The 14347-nt window shown below is 42.5% G+C and overlaps 3 non-coding genes across 3 annotated transcripts; all 3 read left to right on the forward strand.

The window, feature by feature from the left end:
* Positions 1 to 9190: 9190 nt before the first annotated feature.
* On the forward strand, positions 9191 to 9262 carry trnap-agg. The gene has a single exon. It is a non-coding gene; the product is annotated as a tRNA-Pro (tRNA).
* A 1531-nt stretch (positions 9263 to 10793) lies between these two features.
* On the forward strand, positions 10794 to 10865 carry trnap-agg. The gene has a single exon. It is a non-coding gene; the product is annotated as a tRNA-Pro (tRNA).
* Positions 10866 to 12577: 1712 nt separating this feature from the next.
* On the forward strand, positions 12578 to 12649 carry trnap-agg. The gene has a single exon. It is a non-coding gene; the product is annotated as a tRNA-Pro (tRNA).
* Positions 12650 to 14347: the final 1698 nt, after the last annotated feature.

Below are 14347 nucleotides of genomic sequence, written 5' to 3' on the forward strand. Positions count from 1 at the left end.
ACCCTCCACCTGCAGCTGAGCACCCCCCTTTAGCTTCTTCAGATGATCTCTCTTCCCTGTCAGGGGAGGGGAGATTGTTGATTGAGAGTGATGTCGACAGTGATGATCGAGAGTATGAGAGTGCGAGTGAGAGCCCGAGCTCTGATTTTAGTTCACCAGGTTTAACAGCTGGCCAGCAGCCCCCCCCCCACACCACGACCCAGACACCTCCAACTCATTTTCTCCCACACCCGAGTTCCCTGCACCCAAGTCACAGCACGAAGCACCTTTCCAATTAGCAAAAAAAAAAAGGCCATCTAAATTCACCACCCAGAATAAAGAGAAACGGCTAGATGACAAGCCCACACCCTAGTACACCACCACTCCACTATGTGGGCTTCCTGAAAATTGCTACCTGGAATGCTCGTGGTGTGCAGTCTAAAGTTTTTAGAGAAAAAAAAAAATGTTTTTATTGAAAACCGATTTTGACATTTTGTGCACACAAGAGCTCAGACTGAACAGTATCGAGGACTCTGAGAACGTGTGCAAACGATGGAACAAAGGTAAGGCTTTTATCTCTATTGGCGAAAACAGAGCAGACGGAGTAGGTGTATTTTTTTAAAACATTTGATGTGACTGTGTTAAGAAGAAGAGACCTCATCCCAGGGAGATTATTAATGCTGGATTGTATATATAGAGGGAAAAAATATAGAATCAAATGTTTACACTGCTCCTGGTAAAGCAAAAAAAATCAGCTTATTCAAAAGACTCAGAGAGCTGCTCACCATCGGTTTTAAAATTATTCTGTGTGGGGACTTCAACACAATAACGGAGGAAAACGACAGGTGTGGTCCCAATGATTTTAAATTGAGCTCCGAAGGGAGACTTTTAAAAGAAATCTGCGACGAAGCTAAATTAATTTATGTATGTAGAGCTTTTAATCCATTCGGGAACGAGTATACACGGTTCGATAAAAAAAACAAAAACACGGATCGACAGAATTTATGTATCCTCCAATTTTAATGTTAATATGTATACCACGGTGCTCAACGACCTCTCTGATCACCTTTTAGTAAAAACTTCCTTGACTTCCAGAGCCTCAGAAAAAAAGAGGCTTCTGGAAGCTCAACTCACAGTGCCTCAAAGACACGGATTTTTTAATAGAAATGAAGCAGGAAATACACAAAATGATACAACTAAATATTATTACCAAATCTGATATTAAATTATGCGAAATATTAAAGTATAGAATAAAAGATTTCTTTAAATTTAAATGTAGAGTTAAATAAAGGAAACATGAAATATGATTCACTAATCAATATATATCAATAATATATATATATATATATATTTTATTAAAAAATATGAAACAAATCTAAAACCGACGAGGACGATATGTCAAGTATAAAAACACAAATAGATAATTTTAATCAGGAATTATTATATTGTATAAATCAGACATAGACAACAGAGGAAATTTAACCCATGCCATTAAATCAGGACAAAAATGAACTGAAAGTAAATTTATTAGATGAATTAAAAAAAACGGCGATTCTGTACACCGTGAAAAACAAAAGGTGATCAGAAAACTATGTATCGATGCATATAAGAATATTGATGTTGATGCAGGTTGTATTAAAACCTTATTGGTATCAATCCTGTCATACAGCTCCTCGGACTTCACTGAACTTACTGGAGAGATCAGAAAAGAGGATGTGATGGAGGCCATCCAACAACTGAACATCGATAAAAGTCCTGGCCCAGATGGGCTGCCCACAGAGTTTTACCAGTTGTACATTGATGATATGGTAAACCTCCTCACCTCCATGTTTAATGAAGGTCTGAACGGTGCATGTATGGGGGATTCCTTTTATCAAGGAGTTTTATGTTTGATATATAAAAAAGGAGATGATTCGGATTTGGATAATTACAGGCATAAAACTATTATGAATACCAACTATAAAGTTTCAGATTATGTTTGGTTTTGTAATAAATTAATTTTTGAGCAGTCATGTGACATAGCGTTGTGTTGTGCAATGTTAGATATGAGTTCCCTCTCATACAGTGATTCAGTAGCAGCTAGCTAGCTATTATTTTTTTTTTACAATGAGCAGTTATGGACATTCGGCGATTTCTAAAACGCCCAATTTCATGTAAAGCTTTAACAACAGAGCCGCCTGAGCCTACCAGCCAACAGCCGACAGAATGTGAAATCACAGATACACAACCAACCACGAGCAGTGGAATAGCGAGCCCAGCTAACTCCACAGCAGAGCAACCGCCGGCACCGGGGTCATCAGTGAATGATGGTCTTGGTGAAAAACACTGCAGTCCAAAGCAGCCAAGCAAGTCTTTGTGTGATATACAACCCGCCACTCTCCATCTGCAGCCGTTCTGTATTTCTATGACTACGACATTGAACTGTATCTGCGCAGGTACTGTGACATCCTACATACATACAGATAAACAAACCCCTTGACAGTGTGACGGCCTTGTCAGTATGATTCTCTGTCTTGGCCTGCCTGTTTGCCTGTTTCAGCCCCTCCATTAGGAGATTGGCCTCACCTGCTGGGAGCAAATTAGCACGGAAATTTCTAGATGGCCTCTCTCTCTCTACCTCATGGAAGGCTGGTGCCTTGCAGGCTCCCAGCTTTGTTTGTTTGGTTTTGCTTATATTAAGTTAAAGGTATTTTAGGTTAGCACTATAGTTTCACAGCACCCATCACCCACACCTCATTACTGACTCTACACCCTTATTGACTTAATTTTGCTTCAGTTATATTATCTTTAATAAACTTATTTGCATATTTAAACTGTTACTGTGTGGACTTCCCTTATTTTTTATGCTCTCGAACAAGCTAGGTATAACAACAGATTTGATATCTGGAACGGAGTCCGCAGATATAAAGTTAAGATGCGTAATGACGCCAACGGAGATACTGTTCAATTCCCAACTCTATCTCTCTTGGTCCCTACAATGGGCGAATCCTCTATCCTGGTCAGTACATCAGCTGCTTCATCTGTCACTCTGCTGACCACCAGGTAAAGCAGTGTCTATCTGTGAAGTGTTGGAGATGTGGCAGTCTGGGCCACAAGGCTAAAAAGTGTACTGCTGTGAGTCCGTGCAGCCTGTGTGGCGAAAAAGGCCATGCTTTCTCCAGCTGCCCTGCTTCCTGATGTCAATCGGATAAAACAGAGCTGATGGTGTTGGTATATATATTTTTTTTTAAACTCAGGAGGTTATTGTAATTAGAAGAAGAGACATTATACCTGGCAGACTGTTGATGCTGCTTTTATAGAGGTGAAAAATACTGTTTTATCAAGGTTTAAACTGCCCCAGAAAGACGCCCTTTAAATCTTTGGGCAGGGAAGGAGGCAACCCCTGGTCTATTTACTGAGATGAACAGCATGGAGACGTTCATCACGGGATGTAACACTGTGTCATCTCTATTGTCACACAAGCGTGAGCAAGATTAAATCCAGTGCACACATTGTGTGCATTAATTAATCACACTGAAGAAGTATCTTTTTTTCCCCCCTTTGTTACATGCCATACCACACACACAACTCGCAACACTGTGTACAGACCCACTGGCCTCATCTGTGCCTCTCTAACGGTCTTTTAACCACCTGGCCCTGATGAGTGATTGGGCGCAGCCGCGTACAACCACTCACTGCAGCTGCACAGCGGGGGAGGGTGGCACCTGAAGAGACACAGGAGAGAGAGCAGAAATACAACAAAAAACACGGCACGTAACATTAAAGGAAATATAAAACATTGCTAAACTTACTCAAACTGCTGTTTCAGTTACAGCAACAAAACAGTAGAATGATATCCCTACAAATATTAGGGGGTACTTTTAATTTTAGTCAGTGTAAAAATGTTTAAAAGGGTCTTGTCTTGTTTTTGGCCACTGTTGTTGTGATCATAGACTGTGCCTGTCCAGCGCTTTGCATTGTGGGATACAGTAGGCAAGGTAGACTGGTCCGATGCATACTGTCGATTTTTTTCAAATCAGTATGACATATAGGTATTTTTGCCATCAATGAATTTTCTTCGTTGTTTTTATTAATATGTATTGTTCTGTATTCATCACTGCTGTAATGGCCACTATACCCCCACAACTATTTGTATGAGTTGGTGATGGAGTGTGATGGAGGCTCCAGTCTTTGGCATCACAGCAAGTGTGAGTATAGGCCTATATGCTAAAATGTGTGAGGCTAATATTATATTTCTCTTTTTTGTTTTGTTTTTTTGGTATTAAGTTTTATTGCTAAATTGATTACTTTAATCAATTTCATATTTCTTGTTGCTACATATGTTTGAATAAAAAGTATTGTGTTTTATCCACAGAAAAAAAAAAAAAAAATGATGAGATGATGATGAAAGTGGCCAGAAGTTCACTCAGAGTGTCTAAAACAAATAAGATTACGTTGGGTCTCAATCAAAAGCAGAAAAAAAAGAAACAGCACAGGACCAGGACCTTGGACCAAGCACCCAGGAAGTGTTTGAACCAAATTTAGTAACAGAAACGTGGAATTACAACTTCCGTGTCCGTCACGTGATGCCATTGGGCCAAAAAATATTTTTTTCCCATAAACTTACATGGGGAAAGAGATGTTTGCAAATTCAGTGGACCATTTTCTTTTTAGGCAAATCAACTTCCCAGTACGAACACTTAAGTATCCCTTATTTAAATCATTAGGTCCTAAAAGCTGTCAAATGCACTAATAGCCGAATCCAGAGTTATTTCCCTTCCTCCGTTCATGTGAATGAGCCCCAGACCGAGGGAGGCGGGGTTAAAATGAGCCCTAGACCGAGGGAGGCAGGGTTAAAATGAGCACTAGACCGAGGGAGGCAGGGTTAAAATGAGCCCCAGACCGAGGGAGGCGGGGTTAAAATGAGCCCCAGACTGAGGGAGGTGGGGTTAAAATGAGCCCTAGACCGAGGGAGGCAGGGTTAAAATGAGCCCCAGACCGAGGGAGGCGGGGTTAAAATGAGCCCTAGACTGAGGGAGGTGGGGTTAAAGGAAACTGTGTTTCCTCTATGGGCCCAATGGATACGGAAGACCGCGGAAAATCCAGGTAGTTATATACGTGGAAGTCAAGCTTGATGAACGTGATGCGATTGGGCCCAAAACATTTTTTTTCCCATAAACTTACATTGGGAAAGAGATGTGTGCAAATTCAGTGGATCATTTTTAATTTTTTTTTTAGGCAAATCAACTTCCCAGTACGAACACTTAAATATCCCTTATTTAAATCATTAGGTCCTAAAAGTTGTCAAATGCACTAATAGCCGAATCCAGAGTTATTTCCCTTCCTCCGTTCATGTGAATGAGCCCCAGACCGAGGGAGGCGGGGTTAAAATGAGCCCTAGACCGAGGGAGGCGGGATTAAAAGGACCCCCAGACTGAGGGAGGGTTAAAATGAGCCCTAGACCGAGGGAGGCGGGGTTAAAAGGACCCCCAGACTGAGGGAGGGTTAAAATGAGCCCTAGACCGAGGGAGGCGGGGTTAAAAGGACCCCCAGACTGAGGGAGGGTTACAATTAGCCCTAGACCGAGGGAGGCGGGGTTAAAGGAAACTGTGTTTCCTCTATGAGCCCAATAGATACGGTAGATCGCGGAAAATCCAAGTAGTTATATACGCGGAAGTCAAGCTTGATGAACGTGATGCCATTGGGCCCAAAACATTTTTTTTCCAGTAAACTTACATTGGGAAAGAGATTTGTGCAAATTCAGTGGATCATTTTTTTTTTTTTTTTTAGGCAAATCAACTTCCCAGTACGAACACTTAAGTATCCCTTATTTAAATCATTAGGTCCTAAAAGCTGTCAAATGCACTAATAGCCGAATCCAGTTATTTCCCTTCCTCCGTTCATGTGAATGAGCCCCAGACCGAGGGAGGCGGGGTTAAAATGAGCCCTAGACCGAGGGAGGCAGGGTTAAAATGAGCACTAGACCGAGGGAGGCAGGGTTAAAATGAGCCCCAGACCGAGGGAGGCGGGGTTAAAATGAGCCCCAGACTGAGGGAGGTGGGGTTAAAATGAGCCCTAGACCGAGGGAGGCAGGGTTAAAATGAGCCCCAGACCGAGGGAGGCGGGGTTAAAATGAGCCCTAGACTGAGGGAGGCGGGGTTAAAAGAAACTGTGTTTCCTCTATGGGCCCAATGGATACGGAAGACCGCGGAAAATCCAGGTAGTTATATACGTGGAAGTCAAGCTTGATGAACGTGATGCGATTGGGCCCAAAACATTTTTTTCCCATAAACTTACATTGGGAAAGAGATGTGTACAAATTCAGTGGATCATTTTTAATTTTTTTTTTAGGCAAATCAACTTCCCAGTACGAACACTTAAATATCCCTTATTTAAATCATTAGGTCCTAAAAGTTGTCAAATGCACTAATAGCCGAATCCAGAGTTATTTCCCTTCCTCCGTTCATGTGAATGAGCCCCAGAACGAGGGAGGCGGGGTTTAAATGAGCCCCAGACCGAGGGAGGCGGGGTTAAAATAAGCCCTAGACCGAGGGAGGCAGGGTTAAAGGAAACTGTGTTTCCTCTATGGGCCCAATCGATAAGGAAGACCGCGGAAAATCCAGGTAGTTATATACGCAGAAGTCAAGCTTATTTTGCTTCATGCGCCTCTGACGCTGTATCCAGTTCTCTTTATATATCCGTGCCTTGGACAGTGACCGTGCTACACTTTGGTGTTGAGTGCTTTATCTGATCTGTGGTTCAGACTACATGGTGTGGAATTTCCCTGTGAAAAGGTTGCCTTTCTCCCTTTTCACTAGGCCCTGCTCCCCAAAATGAACGGTGTTTTTTGTCTGCTTAATATTTAACTTCAGTCCAATGCTTCCGTTTATTTGATACATTATGAATTAAGGTGTATTAATGACACAAGCTAGTTTAGTTTGTTTGTTTTATGGGTTCATAGGATTCTTGTTGTTGTCCTGCCTGGGATGTTGGGGTGGATCAGCCGCTCAGCAGCTCAATCAAGGAAAGTGCATACAGGTTTGCCTAATTTTGTATTTTTAGCAGGGAGGGACTGGGCTCTGCCTTCTGACCTCATCTGCCTTCCATATGCGGTGGCAGCACTACAGTCCCACATATACAGCTCATTTTCTCACAGCAGCATTATCCATGCATCATAACTACATCTATATATCTATCTATCTATCTATCTGTCTGTCTGTCTGTCTGTCTGACCACATTCGGAAGTGCTCTGGGCTGCATATGGCCACATTACATTCTTTTAGCAGTGTGTACACAAATGTGTCCAGGGCCACATTAAGGGACCACCTAGCCTACTCGACTGGTGTGTGTGTGTGTGTGTGTGTGTGTGTGTGTACACAACAATAACAGCAGAGGAGTGGGTCATAAAGGTGACTCAAAAAAGCAGGTCTTATTGTGAAAAACCTGTCTTGAATTAACCAAACTGTATAAACCAGGATCAGTCTGTTTTATAAAGCTGGTTTGAGCAGACTAAGTCAAGTCTGGTTTATTTCATGACTTTGAAGTCTCATTTATAAAAAAAAAGTAGGATCCACACTAAATATTTGTGTATGTACAAATGAGGAAATGTACTTACGCTAAGACATATTCTGATTCATAAAACCATGCGTAAGCCTGCCAGTGTGCAATTTCCTTTTTAAAATCTAAGATCAATTTTGAATTGTCCGCACGTGGATCCGCCTCATATCCCGCCCTCTACACTCCCACATTTAACCATAATGGTCAATGCAAAGCACCTCATGAATGGTTCTAATGAGCCGGCTGATCAGTGGTTCTTTACTTTGAATTACAGCAAAAACCAAAAGGAAGACCAACAAAAGGAATTTGTCTGACAGAAATCGAGGTGCTTGTGTGTGAGGTGGTCCCTGAACACTTGTTCCCTCATAATTTTTCCATTCATGTAGTCCTCACAGTGCTGGTGCATCCATCATGCAGCATTACAAGTGTCACCACAATATTGATATGTTTACAGACTGATCGCCTCACAACTTGCCAAAATGATCGTGACAATCAGTGGTGCCCCTACCCTGGGATATCATTTAAAAATGGAAGTTTGATAAGTGATCACGATTTATTACCTCTGCCGATGCCGAAGGCCTAGGAAGGAGGTTATGTTTTCACCGGCGTTGGTTTGTTTGTTTGTTGGTTTGTACATTTGGAGGATAACTCCAAAAGTCCGCAACGGATTTGAATTAAATTTGTTGGAGGGGTGGGGTGTGGCACAATGAACAATCCATTAGATTTTGGTGGGGATCCGGATCATAATCCGGCTTCAGGAATTTTTTTTAATAACTCCGCTCAGCCTGTGCATCAACACCACAGGCTTTAAGACATGCGCAGTTTAACTGATGACGCGTTCATGCCGCGTCACCCTGCCTCTTTCATTCTGCTTGCAGAGAGAGGGACAGAGAGAGAGAGAGCGGGGTACACCTGTAGATTCAGTGTTTTTTCACATTAAACTCTGTGAAATTATAGTTCAGTTCAACCAAGGCACACTTGGTGATTGTTGGAAAGAATAATGACGACTGTTTAGGTGAGTTTTACTTTGTTTCTGTCCAGTTTGAATTAAGTTTTTTACGCTGCTCCGCTACGTACAGCTGATCTCAACATAAACAAAAATACACGTGGATGATGGCACAAGCTGAACGTAGAGGGGGGGCAATTGTACTCGGGCAGCTTGGCGGAGGTCTGCGCTCTCCGAGTGCAATTCTAGTTTATATTTAAGTTTTGTTATGGTGAACATGGTCTGCATCATGATTAGGATTCATAATGTAGATATGGAGTGTAACAATTGTGCAAGAGCTGCCACTGGCTTTATTTCCACACTTTGCTAATTTACACAATCTATATACGCAAGTGGTGAAGATGTGCCAAGAAGGCTGAGTGTGTGTGGCGCACCGCGGTGTCTCCAGTGCGCTCTAATACTTGCATCGGATAGCTGTTTGCAGTTTGTCTATATACACTGTATCTGTCCCTATCAAATAAACCATAAATAAATAAAGGCTTCACAGATGAAGAACACCTATACAAGAGAATGTTATAAAATGGCTATATAATGTTGTACAGCAGAGGGTGCTCTTTGGCCAGATCAGATATAGGTTTTGAAGCTGCCACATCACCAGTGCAGAGCAGAATTGCAGGTCTGGAAAAGATAGGGGAGGAGATCTAAAACCTCTTTTTCATGTTTTAGACAGGCTTGTTGGTCTAGGGGTATGATTCTCGCTTAGGGTGCGAGAGGTCCCGGGTTCAAATCCCGGACAAGCCCTGCTTTTAAGCACTGGGCTTCATCGAGACAATAGCCAGGACATACATTAAACAATCAAAAGTCTGTTGTAGCACATAGTTTACACAAGCTAATTAGCTGCATATTACTACAGCTATGGACAACTGTAGGAGGGTGCTCTTTGACTAGATGAGATGTAGGACACATGCCACATCACCTGTTTGAAGAGTTTAATAACAGATGCAGCTGCTTGGGCCCTGATAAAAATAGTGGTCTAAAAATGAACACATTAGATTTTTATTAATCAAGTAATAGCCTATGGCAAATTCGGTACACACATCACTGAGCTATGTCTTACGGAAGAAGATTAGGGCCACATTTATTTAAGTTCAGAGTTTAATCTCAGGATTCTGACTTTAAACACGACAAAAAAAACCTACTCAATAAACAAAATATCCTAACTTTCCCCGCTCACTACTTGCCAGTCCACAAGCCGTTCCCACGGCAACCACTCAACCTAGGGAGCAAAGGAATGCAGTGGGAGAGGCAATAAACAGGAGACAAACGGGTAAACTTTCTAGTCATTACTCGAAGACCAAAGCTTGTGAAAGTGCATTCGCAACCACATTTTCACGGCCTTTAATGTGTCGGATGTCCAGATGATGAGACTGCAGGAACAGTGACCACCTAACCAGCCTCTGGTTAGGACATGGCAGATGTGCAGAAAGGTCAGTGGGTTGTGGTCTGTATAGACCAACACTGGTGTCACCCCAGACTCCACATAGACTGCAAAATGCTGTAGGGCCCAGATCAAGGAAAGGTCCTCCCACTAAACCACCGAGTAGTTCAACTGATGCCTGTTGAACTTCTTGCATCAACACGGCTCCTGCTCCTTCATGGCTCGTATCCACCTGCAACACTAAAGGCTGGTCAAAACTGGGGGCAGCCGGCACTGGTGCTGAACACCAGAGAGACTTGACATTACCAAAAGCTTCCTAGCACTCTGTTGACCACACAAACTGAGCCCCGGCCTTCAGCAAGTCAGTAATCGGTGCCACAATAGAAGACAAATTCTTACAGAAACAACGGTAATATCCCACCATCCCAAGAAATCTCATGAGCTCCTTTTTAGTTGCATGCCGCGAAAACTGCTCAATTGCTCAACTGCCAACACTTTGGCATGCACAGGAGCCACACTCCCTTGTCCGACCATCCGACACAGGGTGCAAGATTTACTGTGAGCTTCGTGACACATATCTTCTGCAATAATAATATATTAACATTAAATTTAGATACAAAAAGACAGGCATGTATGTGAAAACTATACAGTTATTCTAGACTTATGGATTACGCAAATCACAATGAGACATACGGCAGATGTTGATGTCAGATACCCAAAACAACATCACAGATGAAGCACAACTCTACAAGAGAATGTTGTACAGCAGAGGGTGCTCTTTGGCCAGATAAGATATAGGTCCTGAAGCTGCCACATCACCAGTGCAGAGCAGAGCTGTAGGTCTGGAAAGAACAGGGGAGGCGATGTAAAACCTCTAGTTTCATACTTTGGACAGGCTTGTTGGTCTAGGGGTATGATTCTCGCTTAGGGTGCGAGAGGTCCCGGGTTCAAATCCCGGACAAGCCCTGCTTTTAAGCACTGGGCTTCATCGAGACAATAGCCAGGACATACATGAAACAATCAAAAGTATGTTGTAGCACATAGTTTATACAAGCTAATTAGCTGCATATTACTACAGCTATGGACAACTGTACAGGTGGAGTTGTTGGTGTAGGAGTAGGATTTTCACTTTAGGTGTAAGAGGTTTTGGGTTCAAATCCTGGATGAACCCTCTTTTAACCTCTTGGGGTCAGTTCTGAAACAAAATGTGTTTAACATGACTGCAACCTTTGACTTGCAACCAAATCATTAGCTACAACTTTTTCAAACAAATGTATCCACTCGTGGCATGGAAGAGGAAAGCACTAGGCACACAGGGCCCATGTGTTGCCAGAGTTGCTAATGATCCCAGATTTTGCCATTTCACTGTCAACCTTCTGCGACCCCCATCTCCAAGACAGCAGTCACTTAAGCCAAATAACAGGCAGACGGGGCAGAGGGGGTCGTCACACATTCCCCCCGTAAAACGTGGGTCCACAGGATGTCCGTCACTACAATAAAAAAGATGATTAACAACAAAAAAAACCTACTCAATAAACTTAATATCATAACTTCCCCCCCTCACTATTTGCCAGTCCACAAGCCATTCCCATGGCAACCACTCAACCTAGGGAGCAAAGGAATGCAGTGGGAGAGGCAATAACAGGAGACAAACGGGTAATCTTTCTAGTCATTACTCTAAGACCAAAGCTCGCGAAAGTGCATCTGCAACCACATTTTCACGGCCTTTAATGTGTCGGATGTCCAGATCATGAGACTGCAGGAACAGTGACCACCTAACCAGCCTCTGGTTAGGACATGGCAGATGTGCAGAAAGGTCAGTGGGTTGTGGTCTGTATAGACCAACACTGGTGTCACCCCGGACTTCACATAGACTGGAAAAATGCTGTAGGGCCCAGATCAAGGAAAGGTCCTCCTACTCAACCACCGATTAGCTCAACTGATGCCTGTTGAACTTCTTGCATCAACACGGCTCCTGCTCCTTCATGGCTCGTATCCACCTGCAACACTAAAGGCTGGTCAAAACTGGGGGCAGCCAGCACTGGTGCTGAACACCAGAGAGATTTGACATTACCAAAAGCTTCCTAGCACTCTGTTGACCACACAAACTGAGCCACGGCCTTCAGCAAGTCAGTAATCGGTGCCACAATAGAAGACAAATTCTTACAGAAACAACGGTAATATCCCACCATCCCAAGAAATCTCGTGAGCTCCTTTTTAGTTGCATGTCGCGAAAACTGCTCAACTGCTCAACTGCTCAACTGCTCAACTGCCAACACTTTGGCATGCACAGGAGCCACACTCCCTCGTCCGACCATCCGACCCAGGGTGCAAGAGTTACTGTGAGCTTCGTGACACATATCTTCTGCAATAATAATAAATTAACATTAAATTTAGATACAAAAAGACAGGCATTTATGTGAAAACTATACAGTTATTCTAGACTTATGGATTACGCAAATCACAATGAGACATACGGCAGATGTTGATGTCAGATACCCAAAACAACATCACAGATGAAGCACAACTCTACAAGAGAATGTTGTACAGCAGAGGGTGCTCTTTGGCCAGATAAGATATAGGTCCTGAAGCTGCCACATCACCAGTGCAGAGCAAAGCTGCAGGTCTGGAAAGAACAGGGGAGGCGATATAAAACCTCTAGTTTCATACTTTGGACAGGCTTGTTGGTCTAGGGGTATGATTCTCGCTTAGGGTGCGAGAGGTCCCGGGTTCAAATCCCGGACAAGCCCTGCTTTTAAGCACTCAAAACTGGGGTTCATCGAGACAATAGCCAGGGCATACATGAAACAATCAACTGTCTGTTGTAGCACACAGTTTACACAAGCTAATTAGCTGCATATTACTACAGCTATGGACAACTGTACAGGAAGACTTGTTGGTGTAGGAGTAGGATTTTCACTTTTTGCTAGATGAGATGTAGGACACATGCCACATCACCTGTTTGAAGAGTTTAATAACAGGTGCAGCTGCTTGGGCCCTGATAAAAATAGTGGTCTAAAAATAAACACATTTGATTTTTATTAATCAAGTAATAGCCTATGGCAAATTCGGTACACACATCACTGAGCTATGTCTTAAGGAACAAGATTAGGGCCACATTTATTTAAGTTCAGAGTTTAATCTCAGCATTCTGACTTTAAACTCAGAACTCATATACATTTTTCACATTTGGTCCTAATCTTGTTCCGCACAGATTGGAGGTGTTGGATTTAAAAGAAGATACCATCTAAGGGGAACCAAGGATGTAAAATAAAGATGCTCTCAGGTATTTGATATTTTTAAAATCTGTCTGAGTATCCCAAATATATGGAAATGCAACAGTAAATCAGTGGAGGACCCTGTTAATGTTGTCAAGATGGAGCTAATTTTAAGTACTCTATATTATTTTCGGTAGTTAACGATACATCATATTTTATAAAATGCATGATTGGATTTACATGTTAAATCTAGATTTGAAAAGTAAAGAGTTGTAAAATAAATGCAGTGGAGTAAAAAGTACAGTGCTTTACTCTAAAAGAGGAACTACATTTTCAAATTGCATATGTTATTCTTGTGGTCTAAGACAGTCCAAAAACAAATACTAGTAAACATGAACAACTCTCTCCCAAATCCAAAAAACTAGAGTGCTAAAATTCAAGTTTGTGATGTCAAAGGGTTTAAATTGTGGAAGTGCTCCATAAATAATGCATTGGGAGAGATGCTCTAGATGACACTGAGAGCACCCAGGGGAATGATCTGAGTATATGGGAACATTTTCTGTTTCAGAACTGACTACAGTAGAATAAAGCTCATTTGGGTATAAAAAATAAAACAGTCATTATTTGGGTACACAAAATCAGTCTCCCATTCATTATCTATAGAGAAGTTCCAGACTTTATACCCAATGACATCACAAGTTTGAGTTTTAGCACTCTAGTTTTTGGATTTGGGAGAGAGTTTTTCATGTTTACTAATATTTTTTGGAGTGTCTCATGGTACGTGTCCACAGGTTCCGTGCTTTCCACGCTCCCCATTCATTGTCTATGTAAGCAGCCGCGCAATGCATTCTGGTAGCGTGGCGTCGCGATTGGAGAGACTAGGCGTGCAGGAAGCCCGCTCCTCATTTGCATAAAATTGAAGTCCTGGCTACTTTATGCAAATCACGGGCGTCCGACGCGACGCGCCGCCTCTCGAAACTCCCGATAATCTTTTAAACTAAACGTTGTCGAGCCAAAATAAAGACAGATTCATCAACTGCATGGATTATTTCTCGCCTCAAATGTTTTCAGAAACACATTTCAGTGAACTATTTACGTGAAATAAGAGAAGATAGTTTCCAAACGAGCCTCCATACTGGTTCCGGTTTGAGCAGCAGCCAACGGAGGGAAAACGTTCGTCCAATCAGGAGCCGAGTGCCTTGTTTCTAGGGACAGCACACCAAGCGTCCA

The sequence above is a fragment of the Sebastes umbrosus genome, chromosome 4 (genome assembly GCF_015220745.1).
Source record: "Sebastes umbrosus isolate fSebUmb1 chromosome 4, fSebUmb1.pri, whole genome shotgun sequence".
In the NCBI taxonomy this organism is placed as follows: domain Eukaryota; kingdom Metazoa; phylum Chordata; class Actinopteri; order Perciformes; family Sebastidae; genus Sebastes; species Sebastes umbrosus.